Below are 17,033 nucleotides of genomic sequence, written 5' to 3'. Positions count from 1 at the left end.
ACTTCACGTGGAAATTAAACAAAGAAAACGAATTGTATTTCAGCAAGGGTGTGACACATCCATAGTCTGAAACTGGAACATTTCAGTGGGTCGTCCACCACGTTACTTCTCTGAGCTCTTTTCAGCTCTGCAGGGAATTGGGTTTTGACCACGTATGCTTTAGCAAACAGTAGCACTACTATAATAAAGAATTATTGAAAAAATAGAGGCACCCAAATCAAGCAATGCAACTGAAAGAGAAAACAGAACTCAGAAGCCAAATACATATTTTTAAATTTAAGAGCAAACAAAGCTGAAATTAATAGAAAAATAGCCTGGGAGTGAGTTAAAAACAAGGAAGTTTGTTAGAGCACTCTCAGAACTTTACTACATATTAACTAAAATACTGCCTTATCAGGTCTATTGAGAAAGCTGAAACTAGTTACCAGAAACCTAAGATATGTTCAAGTGTCTGCCTTGAGAAGGAAACATTGTACAAGATTTCTTTCTTTCTTTCTCTTTCTTTCTTTCTTTCTTTTCCTTCCTTCCTTCCTTCCTTCCTTTCTTCTTTCTTCTTTCTTCTTTCTTCTTTCTCTCTTTCTCTCTTTCTCTCTTTCTCTCTTTCTCTCTTTCTTTCTCTCTTTCTTTCTGAGTCTCCCTCTGTCGCCCAGGCTAGAGTGCAGTGGCGTGATCACGGCTCACTGCAACCCCTGCCTCCCAGGTTCAAGCAATTCTCCTGCCTCAGCCTCCAAGTAGCTGGGACTACCAGGCACACACCACCACGTCAAGCTAGGTTTTGTATTTTTAGTAGAGACGAGGTTTCACCATGTTGGCCAGAATGGTATCTATCTCTTCATCTCGTGATCCGCCCACCTCTGCCTCCCAAAGTACTGCGATTACAGGCGTGAGTCACCGCGGTACACCAGGCCAACCTCCTTGTTTGCTTAAATAAATTATACTAAATGTAACTTAAACTTTTCTTAATGATATAAGGTTCTCATTATGAGTAACACATGCATGAGATTTTGTTTTGAGCTGAACGTCTTTTTGATTGGATTTTTGTTTGTTTTAATTTTGATGGGTACATAGTAGGTGCATGTATTTATGGGGCACAGGGGATGTTCTGAAACATCCATGTGCGATGTGAAATGAGCACATCATGAAGAATGGGGTGTCCATCCCCTCAAGCATTTATCCACTGAGTTGCAAACAATCCAAATATGCTCTAAGTCATTTTAATATGTACAGTGATTATTGACTATAGTCACCCGTTGTGCTATCAAATAGTAGGTCTTATTTACTCTTTCTGCATTTTTTGTACCCGTTAACTGTCCCCATCTCCCATTCCCCACTCCACCCACCACTACCCTTCCCAGCTCTGGCAACCATCCTTATACTCTCTTTGTCCATGAATTCAATTGTTTTGATTTTTAGATCCCACAAAAAAGTGAAAACATGCAATGTTTGCCTTTCGGTGCCTAGCTCAATTCACTTAACGTAATAATCTGCAGTTCCATCCATGTTGTTGGAAATGACTGAATATGGCTGAGTAGTTCTCCGTTGTGTATATGTACTACATTTTCTTTATCCATTCATCTATTGATGCACACTTAGGTTGCTTCCAAATCTTAGCTATTGTAAACAGTGCTGCAATAAACATTGGCATGCAGGTATTTCTTTGATATACTGATTTTCTTTCTTTTAGGCATATACCCAGCAGTAGAATTGCTAGATCATACGGTAGCTTAATTTTTAGTTTTTTGAGGAACCTCCAAACTGTTCTTCATAGTGGTTGTATTAATTTACATTCTCATCAAAAATGTACAAGGGTTTCCTTTTCTCCACATCACCACCAGCATTTGTTATAGCCTGTCTTTTGGATATAAGCCACTTTAACTGGGTAAGATGATATCCCATTGTAGTTTTGATTTGCATTTTCTGATGATTAATGATGTTAAACGCTTTTCATATGCCTGTTTGTCATTCGTATGTCTTCTTTTGAGAAATGTCTATTCAAATCTTTTGCCTATCCTTTGATTGGATCATTAGATTTTTTCCTATAGAGTTGGTTGATGTCCTTATTTATTCTGGTTATTAATCCCTTGTCTGATGGGTAGTTTGCAAATATTTTCTCCCATTCTGTGGATTTTCTCTTTACTTTGTTAATTGTATCCTTTGCTGTACAGAAGATTTTTAACTTGATGTGATCTCATCTGTCCATTTTTGCTTTGGTTGCCTGTGCTTATTGGGTAGTGCTCAAGAAATTTTTGCCCCAACCAATGTTCTGGAGATTTCCCCAATGTTTTTTGTAGTAGTTTCACGGTTTGAGGTCTTAGATTTAAGTCTTTAGTCCATTTTGATTTGAATTTTGTATAAGGAGAGAGATAGGGGTCTAGTTTTGTTCCTTTGTGTATGGATATCCAGTTTTCCCCACACCATTTATTGAAGAGACTGTCTTCTCCCCAGTGTATGTTCTTGGCATCTTTGTCAAAAATGAGTTTACTGTAGGTGTGTGGATTTGTTTCTGGGTTCCCTAGTCTGTTTCATTGGTCTATGTGTCTATTTTTATGCCAGTACCATGCTGTTTTGGTTACTATAGCTCTGTAGTATAATTTGAAGTCAGGTAATGTAATTCCTCCCATTTTGTTCTTTTGCTTAGGATAGCTTTAGCTATTCTTGGTCTCTTGTGGTTCAATATAAATCTTAGGACAGTTTTTTTCTATTTCTGTTAAGAATGTCATTGGTATTTTGATAGGGTTTGCATTGAATCTGTAGATTGCTTTGGGGAGTATGGACATTTTAACAATACTGACTTTTCCAATTAACGAACATGGAATGCTTTTCCATTTTTTGTGTGTCCTAATCAATGTCTTTAATCAGTGTTTTATAGTTTTCATTATAGAGATCTTTCACTTCTTTGGTTAATTCCTAGATACTTAATTTTATCTGTAGCTATTGTAAATGGAATTACTTTCTTGATTTCTTTTTCAGATTATTCACTCTTGACATATAGAAATGCTACTACTGATTTTTATATGTTAGTTTTGTATCCTGAAACTTTACTAAATTTGTTTATCAGTTCTACTACTTTTCTTGTGGAGTCTTCAGGTTTCTCAAAATGTAAGATATGTCATCTGCGAACAAGGATAATTTGACTTCCTCCTTTCCAATTTGGATGCCCTTAATATCTTTCTCTTGTCCGACTGCTCTAGGGGGGATGTCCAGTACTGTATGGAATAACAGTGGTGAAGTGGGCATCTTTGTCATGTTCCAGACCATAGAGGAAAGGCTTTCAGTTTTTCCCCATTCAGTATAATACTAGTTGTGGGTAGGTTATATATGGCTTTTATTATGTTGAGGTATGTTCCTTCTATCCCCAGTTTTTTAATGGTTTTTATCATAAAAGGATGTTGAATTTTTTTTTTTTTTTTTTTGAGACAGAGTCTGGAGTCTCACTCTGTGGCCCAGGCTGGAGTGCAGTGGTGCGATCTCTGCTCACTGCAAGCTCCACCTCCTGGGTTTACGCCATTCTGCCCCAGCCTCCCGAGTAGCTGGGACTACAGGCGCCCGCCACCTTGCCCGGCTAGTTTTTTGTATTTTTTAGTAGAGACGGGGTTTCACCGTGTTAGCCAGAATGGTCTGGATCTCCTGACCTCATGAACCGCCCACCTCGGCCTCCCAAAGTGCTGGGATTACAGGCTTGAGCCACCGCGCCCGGCCTGGGACGTTGAATTTTACCAAATCTTTTTCAGCATCAATTAAAATGATCATGTGCTTTTTATCCTTCATTCTTTTGATATGATGTAGCATACTGATTGATTTGTATATGTTGAATCATCCTTCCATACCAGGGATAAATCCCACTTGGTCATGATGAATGATCTTTCTAAAGTATTGTTGAATTCATTTTGCTAGTATTTGGTTGCAGAATTTTGCATCAGTATTCATCAAAGATTGGCCTGTAGTTTTCTTTTTTGGTGTGTCTTTACCTGGTTTTTGTATCAGGGAAATACTGACCTCATGGAATGAGTTTGGAGGTATTCCCTCCTGCTCTGTTTTTCAGAATAAGTTGAGTAGGATTGGTATTAGTTTTTCTTTAAATGTTTGCTAGAATTCAGCAGTGAAGCTATTAAGTCTCAGGCTTGTCTTTACTGGGAGACTTTTATTACAGCTTCAATCTCATTACTTGTTATTGGTCTGCTCAGGTTTTGGATTTCTTCCTGGTTCAATCTTGGCAGGTTATATGTATCTAGGAACTTGTCCATTGCTTCTATATGTTTCCATTTATGAGCATGTAGTTGCTCGTAGTAGCCACTAATGATCCTTGCAAAACCTGCAGATATCAGTTGTGATGTCTCTTTTTTCATTCTGATTTTATTTATTTTGATCTTCTTTCTTTTTTTCTTAAACTGGCTAAAGGTTTGACAATTTTGTTTAACTTTTCAAAAAAAAACTTGTTTCATTGATTTTCCTGTTTTTTCCGTTTTTTTCTGCTCTGATCTTTATTATTTCTTTTCTACTACTAATTCTGGCTTTGGCTTGCTCTTGCTTTTCTAGTTCTTTAAAATGCATCATTAGATTGTTCATGTGACATTTTTCCTTTTTTTTTTTTTTTGATGTAGGCACTTAGAACTATAAAAATCTCTCTTAGTACATGTTTTGCTGTATCCCATAGGTTTTGGTATATTGTGTTTTCATTATCATGTGTTTCAAGAAATTTTTCAATTTCCTTCTTAATTTCTTCATTGGCTCACTGATCATTCAGGAGCATATTGTTTAAATTCTATGTGTTTGAATAGTTTCCAAAATTTCTCTTGTTATTAATTTCTAGTTTTATTTTATTTTGGTCAGAAAAGGTGCTTGATATTATTTCAATATTTTAATGTTTTAAGATTAGTTTTTTGACCTAACATCTGGCCTATCCTTAAGAATGATTCATGTGCTGAGGAAAACAATGTGTATTCTGGGCTGGGCGTGGTGGCTCAGGCCTGTAATCCCAGCACTTTGGGAGGCCGATGCGGGTGGATCATCAGGTCAGGAGATCGAGAGCATCCTGGTTAACATGGTGAAACCCCGTCTCTACTAAAAATACAAAAAAATTAGCCTAGTGTGGTGGTGGGTGCCTGTTGTCCCAGCTACTCGGGAGGCTGAGGCAGGAGAATGGCGTCAACCCGGGAGGCGGACGTTGCAGTGAGCCGAGATCACGCCACTGCACTGCAGCCTGAGTGACCCAGCAAGACTCCCACTCAAAAAAAAAAAAAAAAAAAAAAGGTGTATTCTGCAGCCCTTGGATGAAATGTTCTGTAAATTAGATCCATTTGGTCTATATTGCAGATTAAGTCTGATGTTTCTATGTTGGTTTTCCGTCTGAATGATCTGTCCAATGCAGAAAGTGGGGTGTGGAAGTCTCCAGCTATTATTGTGTTAGAGTCTGTCTGTCTCCTTAGCTCTAATAATATTTGTTTTATATATGTGGGTGCTCCAGTGTTGGGTGCATATATATATTTAAAATTGTTGTATCCTCTTGCTGAGTTGACCCCCTTTATCTTTATATAGTGACCTACTTTTCTTCTTATTGCTTTTGTCTTGAATTCTATTTTGTCTGATATAAGTATATTCCTGCTCTTGGCATGGAATATTTTTTTTACAACGCTTTATTTTCCATCTCTGTGTATCTTTATAGGTGAAGTGTGTTTCTTACAGGCAGAAGATCAACGGGTTTTTTGGTTTTTGTGGTTTTTTTGTTTTTTGTTTTTTGTTTTCATACATTCAGCCAGTATATGTCTTTTGATTGGAGAGTTTAGCCCGTTGACATTTAAGGTTATTATGGACAAGTAAGGACTTACACCTGTCATTTTGTTGTTTTCTTATTGTGTTTTGGCCTTCCTTCTTTCTTTCATTCTTGTCTTCCTCTACTGAAGATGATTTTCTCTGGTGATATGATTTCAATGTGAGGTTACCATGACGCTTGCAAATACTATTTTAAAACTCATTATCCAGGCATATAAACCAGCCAGAGTGGCAGTGGCAGAGGCAAGACCCCCATAGCACCAGCAGTAGCAACTCAGAGAAAGCACAGAGCAACACTGACTGCAGAGACCTGGTGACAGCATGAGAGGTACTAGGTTTTAAAAAATTTGTATCATGCTTGAGTATAAATTAGTCATTCTTGGCTCAGGAGGTGTTGGAAATTCTGCTTTGACTGTACAATTTGTACAAAGAACTTTTGTTGAAAAACATGATCCTACAATAAAAGATATTACAGAAAGCAAGTTGAAACAGATGCACAACTCTGTATGCTTGAAATATTGGATACTGCAGGAACAGAACAATTTACAACAATAAAGCGTTTGTACATAAAAATGGAAAAGGCTTTGTATTAGCTTATACCATCCCAGCACAGTTCACATTTTATGATTTACAAGATCTGAGAGAACAGATTATTCAAGTTAAAGACACTGATATTGTCCCAATGATGGTTAGTAATAGGAGTGACTTGGAAAATAAAAGAGTTGTAGGGAAGGAACAAGGTCAAAATCTAGCAAGACAGTGGAACAACTGTGCATTCTTAGAATCTTTGGCAAAATAAAAAATAAATCTTAATAAGGCCAGGCATGGTGGCTCATGCCTGTAATCTCAGCATTCTGGGAGGCCGAGGCAGGTGGATCACCTGAGGGCAGGAGTTTGAGACCAGCCAGGCCAACATGATGAAACCCTGTTTCTACTGAAAACACAAAATTAGCCAGGCGTGGTGGCACATGCCTCTAATCCCAGCTACTCGAGAGGCTAAGGCAGGAGAATCGCTTGAACCCAGGAGGTGGAGGTTGCAGCAAGCTGAGATCATGCCATTGTTTTCCAGCCTGGGCAAAAAGAGTGAAACTCCATCTCAAAAATAAGGTAATGAAACTTTTATGACCTAGTGTGACAATTAACAGAAAACCTCCAGTGCCTGGGAAGGCTTGCAAAAAGTCATCATGTCAACTGCTTTAATATACTAAATGCACTGTAGCTCTGAGCCAGGTCTGAAGAATGTTGCCCAATTCAACAGTGCCTGAGCAATTCCAACTTTGTTAAACCTACCAACATTTTAAGTGGACTCTCTTGTGGTGGTACCCTTTAAGAGACAGATGAAAGATGCCATATCAGTTTGCACATTCTAATAACTTTCCAGTAGCACAAGAGAGATTTTTACTCATCTAATAGTTGTAGAATATGCAGCTGGTAAAACCAGAAGCTACATCCAGTATTACTGCTAAGAGACATTCTTCATCCACCAATGTTGTACATGTATGAAAATGGTGTACTGTATACTTGAACATGCCCCATGCTTTGTATTGGAGAGTACAATAATGCAAATTCTAAAACCACCACTATTTTAGCATAATAAAAGAAAGTCCAAAGAGATCCTATACAGACTGCTCTAGATACCTTTGTTTTGTTGATACTTGTAGCTTATCATACTTTTTTTAAAAAAATTCAAGATCATTATCATTGTACAAAATATGCGTTTTGATTAACACAGCTATATAGTTTTTTAATTTTTTAAAGAGAAACTATGAAGCAGTGATCTTGTCTTTAAAATATGATAGTCCTTTCAGTATAATATCTTAATTTGAAGATGTTGCCTTTAATATCTGTTGGGAAAGAAATGTTCAGACTTTTCAAATCTCTTATTATATTTTTCCTTTTTTGTTTACATAGGAAAAATGTTTATAGCTGTGTGTACAGTAAGAGTCTACAACAAGAAGTGGATATTTTCAAACAATTTTTTAATGGTTTAACAATTTTTCTAAATCTTTCAGGCTTCTGCAGCTATGGATTCTCACTGTGAATCCCTTGCTTGCTCATGCATAGTGTATTTGCAATATGAAATATACAGGTTTAGTATTTTTGCCTGTTATTGATTGTTTCACATGTGTAACATTTTGGTTGACATGTTAAATGGTGGATGAGTACTGTGGACGTGAATGTGGGAAGTAATTTTAATCATGTGTAATTGGTCACAAGGGCTAATTTGCAGTACCTGTTGTTGTTTTACCTAACAATGCCTTGTTGACTTGTATGCATTAATGTTTGGATGTAAAGGCTGTATGTCTATCCAACAAAGAGCCACAATATTTAAATAGATCAACCTAATGTTACAACTACTTTGAAATGGCCAAATGTAAACTAAAAGCCCTAATTAAGGTGGTGCAACTTTCCATAACTTAGCATCAGTAGTTCAATAAATTTGGATTGCCATGCAAGGGCTTGCATTATTTAAAAAAAAAAAAAAAAAAAAAAAAAAAAAAGCACACACACACACGCACTCATTATTTTAAACTGATAACAACTTAACACTATTTGCATAAATAAGCAAAAAGAAAGCTAATAAAAAGTCACCGGCTTTGCAGACGCTGCCGCCAAGGAAAGTCCTGTACTACTAGCCATGGTCAACCCTACTGTGTTCTTCGACATTGCCATCGACGGCGAGCCCTTGGGCCGCGTCTCCTTCGAGCTGTTTGCAGACAAGGTTCCAAAGACAGCAGAAAATTTTTGTGCTCTGAGCACTGGAGAGAAAGGATTTGGTTATAAGGGTTCCTGCTTTCACAGAATTATTCCAGGGTTTATGTGTCAGGGTGGTGACTTCACACGCCATAATGGCACTGGTGGCAAGTCCATCTATGGGGAAAATTTGAAGATGAGAACTTCATCCTAAAGCATACAGGTCCCGGCATCTTGTCCATGGCAAATGCTGGACCCAACACAAATGGTTCCCAGTTTTTCATCTGCACTGCCAAGACTGAGTGGTTGGATGGCAAGCATGTGGTCTTTGGCAAAGTGAAAGAAGGCATGAATATTGTGGAGGCCATGGAGCGCTTTGGGTCCAAGAATGGCAAGACCAGCAAGAAGATCACCACTGCTGACTGTGGACAACTCGAATAGGTTTGACTTGTGTTTTATCTTAACCACCAGACCATTCCTTCTGTAGCTCAGGAGAGCACCCTCCACCCCATTTGCTCGCAGTATCCTAGAATCTTTGTGCTCTCGCTGCAGTTCCCTTTGGGTTCCATGTTTTCCTTGTTCTCTCCCATGCCTAGCTGGATTGCAGAGTTAAGTTTATGATTATGAAATAAAAACTAAGTAACAAAAAAAAAAAGTCACCTTAACTTTACCCCCCTGCTCTTTAACTTTTTGTTATTTCTATTTATATTTTATTGTACTATGTCTTGAAAAGTTGTAGTTATTACTTTTGATTGGTTTATTGTTCAGTCTTCTTTTTTTTTTTTTTTTTTTTTTTTGAGACAGAGTGTTGCTCTGTTGCCTAGGCTGGAGTGCAATGGTGCAATCTCGGCTCACTGCAACCTCCACCTCCCAGGTTCAAGTGATTCTCCTGCCTCAGCCTCCTGAGTAGCTGGGATTACAGGCAGCCGCCCCCATGCTCAGCTAATTTTTGTATTTTTAGAAGAGATGGGATTTTACCAGTTTGGCCAGGCTGGTCTCGAACTCCTGACCTCAGGTGATCCACCCACCTCAGCCTCCCAAAGTGCTGGGATTGCAGGCATGAGCCACCGTGCCCAGCCCTGTTGTTCAGTCTTTTACTTAGGATAAGAGTATTACATACCACAGTTACAGTGTTATAATATTCTGTGGTTACTATTATACTTACTATTAACAGTAAGTTTTGTACCTTCAGGTGATTATTTATTGCTCATTAATGTCTTTTTCTTTCTGATTGAAGTACTCCCTTTAACATTTCTTGTAGGATGGATCTGGTATTATCATAGGGTAAAAGGTTTTTTTCCTTCAGCACTTTAAATATATCACGCCACTCTCTCTTTGTAAGGTTTCCACCAAAAAGTTTGCTGCCAGACATACTGGAGCTCATTTTATGTTATTTGTTTCTTTTCTCCTGCTGCTTTTAGGATTCTGTCTTTGTTTTTTGTTTGTTTGTTTGTTTTTTTGTTGTTGTTGTTTGCCCAATTGCTCTGGCTTGCCATCATGTCTTACTGCAGTATCAGGTCCACTACAAGCCTGGTCATGATCTACCATAGGTTGAACCTTGAAATTGGCCAAAACACAGATACACTGAACATCACCAGAGCAATAATTATTTCTCTCAGAGAATATTTTGTTTTATTAATATATAATATAATATTGATATATTAATCAATGATCTCACAAGATATCACACCTGATATTGTCCTCATTTAAGTTCCTTATGCCCAGTGTATCTCATCTTTGTGCCTTAGGGAAGAGATGATGCCATAGAGTGCAAAGAACAAAAATATTAAATAATTAGTATTTGAGTTTTAAAAGCCAATGTCCCAGCCTAGAAGAACAGAATCTGAAAACAGATAAGTTTAGTTTCTGGTCTGCAATTTGTTAATGCTATATAATCTTTAAATTAAAATGTTATTTTAGGCTAGGAACTTGGTTGTTGAAATGCAGAAGTGGGCTATTTGACATTCTTGTTCTCTGCATTCCATCCCTGAGGCTTGAAGATGAAAATGAAATCAATCACAGCATGCCTTTTGCATGATATGATAAAAATAAAATCACATTGTAAAAGGCATAATTTAGGGCCTTTTTTTATTTTTACCGTCCTCAAATATTTACTTTGAGTGCTCAGGGGATGTTTTTATCATCATCATTGTTATTATTATTCAGAACATTTTCCCCAGCCACTTCCAAGTCTGGAGCTTTTTCAGAAACCTAAAGTTCGAAAAGGCTGGATTTTAAGTGGTTGCTCTTTCTTTGAATGAGTATATTTAATAGTCATTAAAAATCAGTGCCTGGGAGGTTGAGTTAGGAGGATCACTTGAGCCCAGGAGGTGAAGGGTGCAGTGAGCACTCCAGCTTAGGTGACAAAGCGAGAACTTGTTTTTTAAAAAAAAAGTTTCATGAAGAATTTTTTATCATTGAGGAAATTAATGCTATGATATTAGGTAAAAAGAAGTGCAGCCATAAGCCACCTAATGATGTTCCAGTCAATGACGGACCAGATATATGGAGGTGGTCCCATTGGCTGTAATGGAGGTGAAAAGTTCTTATTGCCTGGTGATGTTGTGGCTGTCATAACATCGTAGTGCAAAGTATTACTCATGTGTTTGTGGTGATGCTGGTGTAAATAAACCAACTGCACTGCTAGTTGTATAAAAGTATTACATATACAGTTATGTAGAGTACATAATACTTGATAATAAAGGACTATGTACTGGTTTATGTGTTTACTAAACTATATTATTTTAGAGTATGCTCCTTTTACTTATTAAAAAAAAAAAAAAGTTAACTATAAAATGGCTTTAGGTAGGTCCTTAGACAGAAGGAATTCCAGAAGAAGGCCTTGTTAAAAGAGATGGCCACTTCATGTGTGTTATTACCACTGAAAACTTTTCAATGGGACAAGATCTGGAAGTAGAAGACAGAGATCCTGATGATCCTGATCCTGTGTAAGCTGAGGCTAATGCGTTTGTGTTCTAGTTTTTAACAAGGAAGTTTTAAAAGTAAAAAATTAAAATAAAAAAATTAAATAGAAGAAAGCTAATAGAAAAAGGATATAAACAAAGAAGATATTTGTGCACAGCCGTTCATTGTGTGTGTTTAACTGTGTTATTACAAGAGTCAAACCTTTTTTTTAAGTTTATATGGTAAGCTAAGGTTAATTTATTGTTGAAGGAAGAAAAATATTTTTATAAACTTAGTGCAGGTGAAGCATACAGTGTTTATAAAGTCTATTGTAGTGTACGATACCACTCTTTGCCTTTGTATTCACTCACCACTCACTCACTGAATTACCTAGATCCACTTTCAGTCCTGCAAACTCCACTCGTGATAAGTGCCCTGTACAGGTGTACCACTTTTTATCTTGCATGCCATATATTACTGTACCTTTTCTATGTTTAAATATATTTAGATGCACAAATACTTATCATTGTGTTACAATTGCCTACATCTTCCAATATAGTAACATGCTATATAGGTTTGTGGCCAAGAAGCAATAGGCTATACCATACAGCCTAGGCATCTAGTTGGCTATACCATCTAAGTTTGTGAAGGTACACTCTATGATGTTCACACAAAATTGCCTAACAATGCACTTCTTAGAATGTACTTCATCATTAAGTGATGCATAACTGTATATAAAACCATATATTTTTTATGATAATGATCTTATCTATGTAAAATAAAATAGAAAAAATTGATAGAAATATACCAAAATATTTTTCTCTGAGTGATTTAAAAAATGAAAACTTCTATGTCTTCACACGTTTCCCTAGTTTACATATTTTCTGCAAGACAAATGCTACAATAACAGCAGTAGTTTTATTACTTCCAGTATTATCTTTAGAGATTTGTTTATACAAATTTCATAAAATCTTTTGTCTGTTCCTCTGATTCCCAGGACTCATAGACCCCAGCTTCTCTCGAGTGACACCTCCAACAGGTAACTCATATGTGCCCCCAGGTTTAGGCTTTCACTGCTGCCATTGGTCAGAATTTAAGGCACCTTCACTCCATAGATGAAGACTGTATTGGGTCAATTTTGCTCAATTTCTCATTTTAGCCTTGTGACTCATTTCCAACTGTTGAGTCTCTGGCCAGAGTCAGGGCTCCATAAACTTCTGTTAGACACATCTAAATTTATGTCTTCACAAATAATCTGCTTACTGATGACTGGCTCTCATTCACTGGCTACTAGCTGAATTTTCTGCATCAGAACCACTAGTCTCCAACAATATTACTTGTGCCTCATGCACTGATATACCTATGGTTTATCTCGACCCTGCTGTCCATAGCTTCAGTGCAACCTACCACCGCTCCTTCTGGAGATCCATTGCCTTCTTAACTCCTCTTCTTAACAAAAGCATTGCCTTTTATTTAATTATCCCAAGTATTTGCATTTTTGAGCCTTTTAAATTTAATAGTAGACTAAAAGACATTGGGTGTCTTAATGGAAGCTATTTCTAGAAATTGAGCCCAGATATTGGATGACCCTCTACACATTTTACCTAAAGTAGCCCTGAAGTGAAAACTGCTTTAGTGGTAAAGGTAAGAGATTTTCAAAAGCAAAGCCAGGCTTCTGAGCCTTTTCTTTTTCTCCCAGGCTCCAGAGATACAGGAGCCAAAGTTGAAATAGGGTTTTCATTGTTTTTCTTCCTCGTGAATATCCCCAACCATGTCCCCTATGCAGTTTCTCCACTCCCAGTATACTGAGGCCCATGAATCCTACATGATACCATTGCAGCACCAGTCACTGCACAGACTACCCACCTTGTGGAGGCTCATGGAGGAAGAGAACCTCAATGAGAGATGGGATTAGGTCAAGGGGCTGGGGACAGAAGCTTTTACCCGCGAGAACCAATTCTTAGAAGAAGAAAAGTAAACACTACTAAATACATCACCTATTGTTGTTTACCATTTATGATTAATTAGTCTGAGCAAAAAATCAACTCTGAATACTGAGTTCAGACTAAAAAACTATCCTTCCAAGTTACCTTAAAGTTCATCTAGGAACAAGAAGAATGAGAATCTTTCAGGTTTCTTTGCTTCAAAATTTATTGCAGTGTTAAAGTGAGGTTCTTGACAAATCAAGAAATGGTTCTTGAACTTTAACATGTATGGAGAGTTTATCAGGTGGTAGAACATGTTGTTAGATACTTTGATGCACTTTATTTCTCTTATCCCCTACATCAGGCCTGTGGCACTAAAGCTCTCACCGTTTCTATTGTTAAAAAAAAAAAATTTTTTTTTAAGAAACAAAACTTAAGACAAATTAAACAAAGTTTATTTGAGCAAAGAATGATTCATGAATCAGACAGCACTCAGAACCAGGAGAGGCTGAGAGAGCTCCACCCAGCAGCATGAGCAATGAGCTTTTATAGGCTGAACACTGAAGAAAGTATATAAATCATCTGGTTGGCTACAGCTAGACAGTTTCCTTATTTGGGCATGGTGTGATGAGTCTTTTGACTTACTGGAGCATGGTCGGATCAGTTGCCAGCCCATGACTGGCTGAAGCTCAACTGTTTGTTACAAAAGTGTGCTTCTAAATTAAGTGTTTAATTTAAGTACTAAGCTATGCTGCAGTTTATTACATAAAAACTTAAAGAATGGAGATAGCCTCAGGCCAATGGCCTCCTGCTTATTTAATCTGACACCATCTCCTAGAAATAATACAGTAGTTACACCATGGACTCCCATATTAGTCAATGTTCAACCCTGATGTCACCACTTATAAGCTAGGTGACCGCAGGAGTTACTTAAGTTCTGTCTGCCTCAATTTTCTCATCTGCAAATGGAGGTAATAACTGATTCAACCTCAAAATTTTGGTACCCGCCACATGGGAAATTCCTAATAAATTACCTCACATGTTTTAAAATTTTGTACTTTTAGAAGTTCATGCTGTTTAAGTTAGAGGGTAAGTTAGTCATAATGATTTGTCACATAAAGATTTAACAGTTATTTAGTGCCTGCTATTTGCCAAAGACTATGCAAGGCACTGTGAAGACAACAGTGAACTAAACAGATAAAAATCCCTGTCCTCATTGGGTAGGGCTGGGGGAGGAGAGGGCAGACATAAGCAAGTAAAACATGTAAGTTATTATATGGTGAAAAGTATTAAAGAGAAAAAAGGACAGGCTTGTAGGGATTGAGGGCCAGGTGTGCAGGCTGCTATTTTAAATATAACATTACTTACACCTTACACAATTTTATTTATTATTAGTCTGCATTCACAAATACATTTCAGACAAAGTTTTCGATTGTACCCTTTGATACAAAATTTCCCAATGCAAAATGGTTGCAAAATTCCTCCAACATATAACAACACAATATTTACTTTACTCTCAAAGACTGGGCTTCGAAAACAGGTTAGTGCAAACCACAGGCATCAGAACATTAATAGGAGAGAGTCTAGAGAGTGGACCTCAGTGCAGAGCTGCAGTATCATCAAGAAAGCAGGCTTCTGTGCACATTGCCTGCCTAGTGAGTGGGAAGTAAACGGCTTTGGGAGCTTCTTTCAAGATTCCTATTTAAAAGGTCATTATTAAGGAAAAAAGAGTCTGCAGCAGGAATTTTGAAGATATGCTGTTGTATTAGTCTGTTTTCATGCTGGTGATAAAGACATGCCTAAAACTGGGAAGAAAAAGAGGTTTAATGGACTTACAGTTCCACATGGCTGGGGAGGCCTCACAATCATGGCGCAAGGCAAGGAGGACCAAGTCACATCTTACATGGATGGCAGCACGCAAAAAGAGAGTTTGGGCAGGGAAACCCCCTCTTTTCAAAACCATCAGATCTCATGAGACTTATGTGCTATCATGAAATCAGCATGGGAAAGATCCAGCCCTATGATTCAATTACTTCCACCAGGTGCCTCCCACAACACGTGGGAATTCAAGATGAGATTTGGCTGTGGGGACACAGCCAAACCATATCAGCTATTTAAATGTTTACATAACATATCAAAGTTTAATTCCCTTGTTTTGAAATATACATGTAATTCAGAATAGTTCTGATGGTTTCTGCCTTTGACATAGAATCATAGCCATTTTGAAACAGACATGAGTCATGTGCTCTTAAACTTAATGAGTGTTTACTACTCACTGGAGAATGGTTTATGAGCATTATCTTGTTCCATTCTCTTAAGATTCAGTAAAATAATTGTTACCATATCCATTTACAGTTGAGAAAATTGAGGCATAAAGAGGTTTAAAAGTTTCTCGGGTACACGTAGATAGGAGGTAGCAGACTTGGAAATGAAACCCAAGTTTATGTGACCCTAAAGTTCATAACCTTATAACCTTAACATCAAACTGCCATTAGCCAGATAATGTTTTAAATGAGTCATTAGTATTCTTTTCATTTTAGGAGGCTGGAATGTGTCATTTGAACGGTCCTGCTCCTTTTAAGGAGGAAATTTATTTTATGTATAACTATGACTTCAAGTTTAGAATAACCCCTACCACCATAAAAAATAAAAACAAAAACCAATGAACACACACAGTGGAGAAACAATCCCTGAACTACAGGAAATTGCATTCTAAGGGTTGCTATAACTAAACATCTCTCGGTTTTGAAATGCGAATAAAGCTTTCAGGAGTAATGGTAATATTTTAAGTCTATTATTATCCATTGTAATAATAACACTTCTTAAATAAATATTTAATAATAGGCTTAGATTCCCAGAGTCACTGGCACATTTCTTGTTCTCTTCCTATAATCTAGTTTCTAATCTTTCTCTTCAATTTTTAACCTTCTAGAGCTGCCCCTGTCCAGTATGGTAAGCCACTAGTCACACGTGGCAACTGAGCATTTGGCAGGTAGCTAGTGTGAACTGGGACATCCTGTAAGTGTAAGCTATCTCAATTGTTAATATTGATTACATATTTAATGATATTTTTGATATATTGGGTTAAATAAAATTAATTTTATTTAATTTACATTGTATTAGGTAATTCTCAGAATACATGAGATCTACTGCCTATATTTCAAAGGAGTTACTAAAACAGAGATCTAAGATAGAGTAGGTCTTGGTTAGTACGCTAAGCTTTGGTTTTTGGGGAACTAAAATTATCCCTATGATCTTGAATTGGGGCTTTCTTATTTACCTAAAAACATATCATTAGGTCAATCAGTTTAATCAGGCTATTCTTCCCTGATCTCTAGAATTCTGAAAAGTTAATCCTAACTAAATCACTTTAACATGTGTGAAAAACTAGACTTGAGTTGTCCATTCGAATCATGAAGACCACTGTGTTGACAGGATTATTGAGCACTGTGTATTTGAATCTTCGCCCTGGGAGAACCCTGACAGTAGAAGAGCATTAAGGGTTAAGTGGAGGTGATGCCCATCTCTAGATGTGGGCTTTGAGTTTTGAGCTTTGAGCTTTGCAGGAGCTCAAATTTTCTTCATAGCTCCAGTTTTGGTTTTAAATTCATGCAAACTTAGGGTTTTACTCTATAACGTTTTTAATATAAAAATCAATTAAAATTAACACTGGATCCACTAACTTCCAGACTTCTTTAAGTGATCTCAGATTTGTGTTAAGACATTTTCAGTTTATTTTAA

At 37.2% G+C, this 17,033-nt stretch overlaps 2 pseudogenes across 1 annotated transcript; both read left to right on the top strand.

Moving 5' to 3' along the window:
• The first annotated feature begins 6,123 nt into the window (after positions 1–6,123).
• On the top strand, positions 6,124–6,969 carry LOC126952160 (ras-related protein Rap-1b-like; annotated as a pseudogene).
• A 1,400-nt stretch (positions 6,970–8,369) lies between these two features.
• Positions 8,370–9,108, top strand: LOC126952159 (peptidyl-prolyl cis-trans isomerase A-like; annotated as a pseudogene). Its single transcript, XR_007724808.1, has one exon. The product of XR_007724808.1 is annotated as a peptidyl-prolyl cis-trans isomerase A-like (transcript).
• Positions 9,109–17,033: the final 7,925 nt, after the last annotated feature.

The sequence above is a fragment of the Macaca thibetana genome, chromosome 4 (genome assembly GCF_024542745.1).
Source record: "Macaca thibetana thibetana isolate TM-01 chromosome 4, ASM2454274v1, whole genome shotgun sequence".
Taxonomy (NCBI): domain Eukaryota; kingdom Metazoa; phylum Chordata; class Mammalia; order Primates; family Cercopithecidae; genus Macaca; species Macaca thibetana.
Note: the sequence above shows the minus strand (reverse complement) of the source record. Positions and strands in the feature narration are given on the sequence as shown.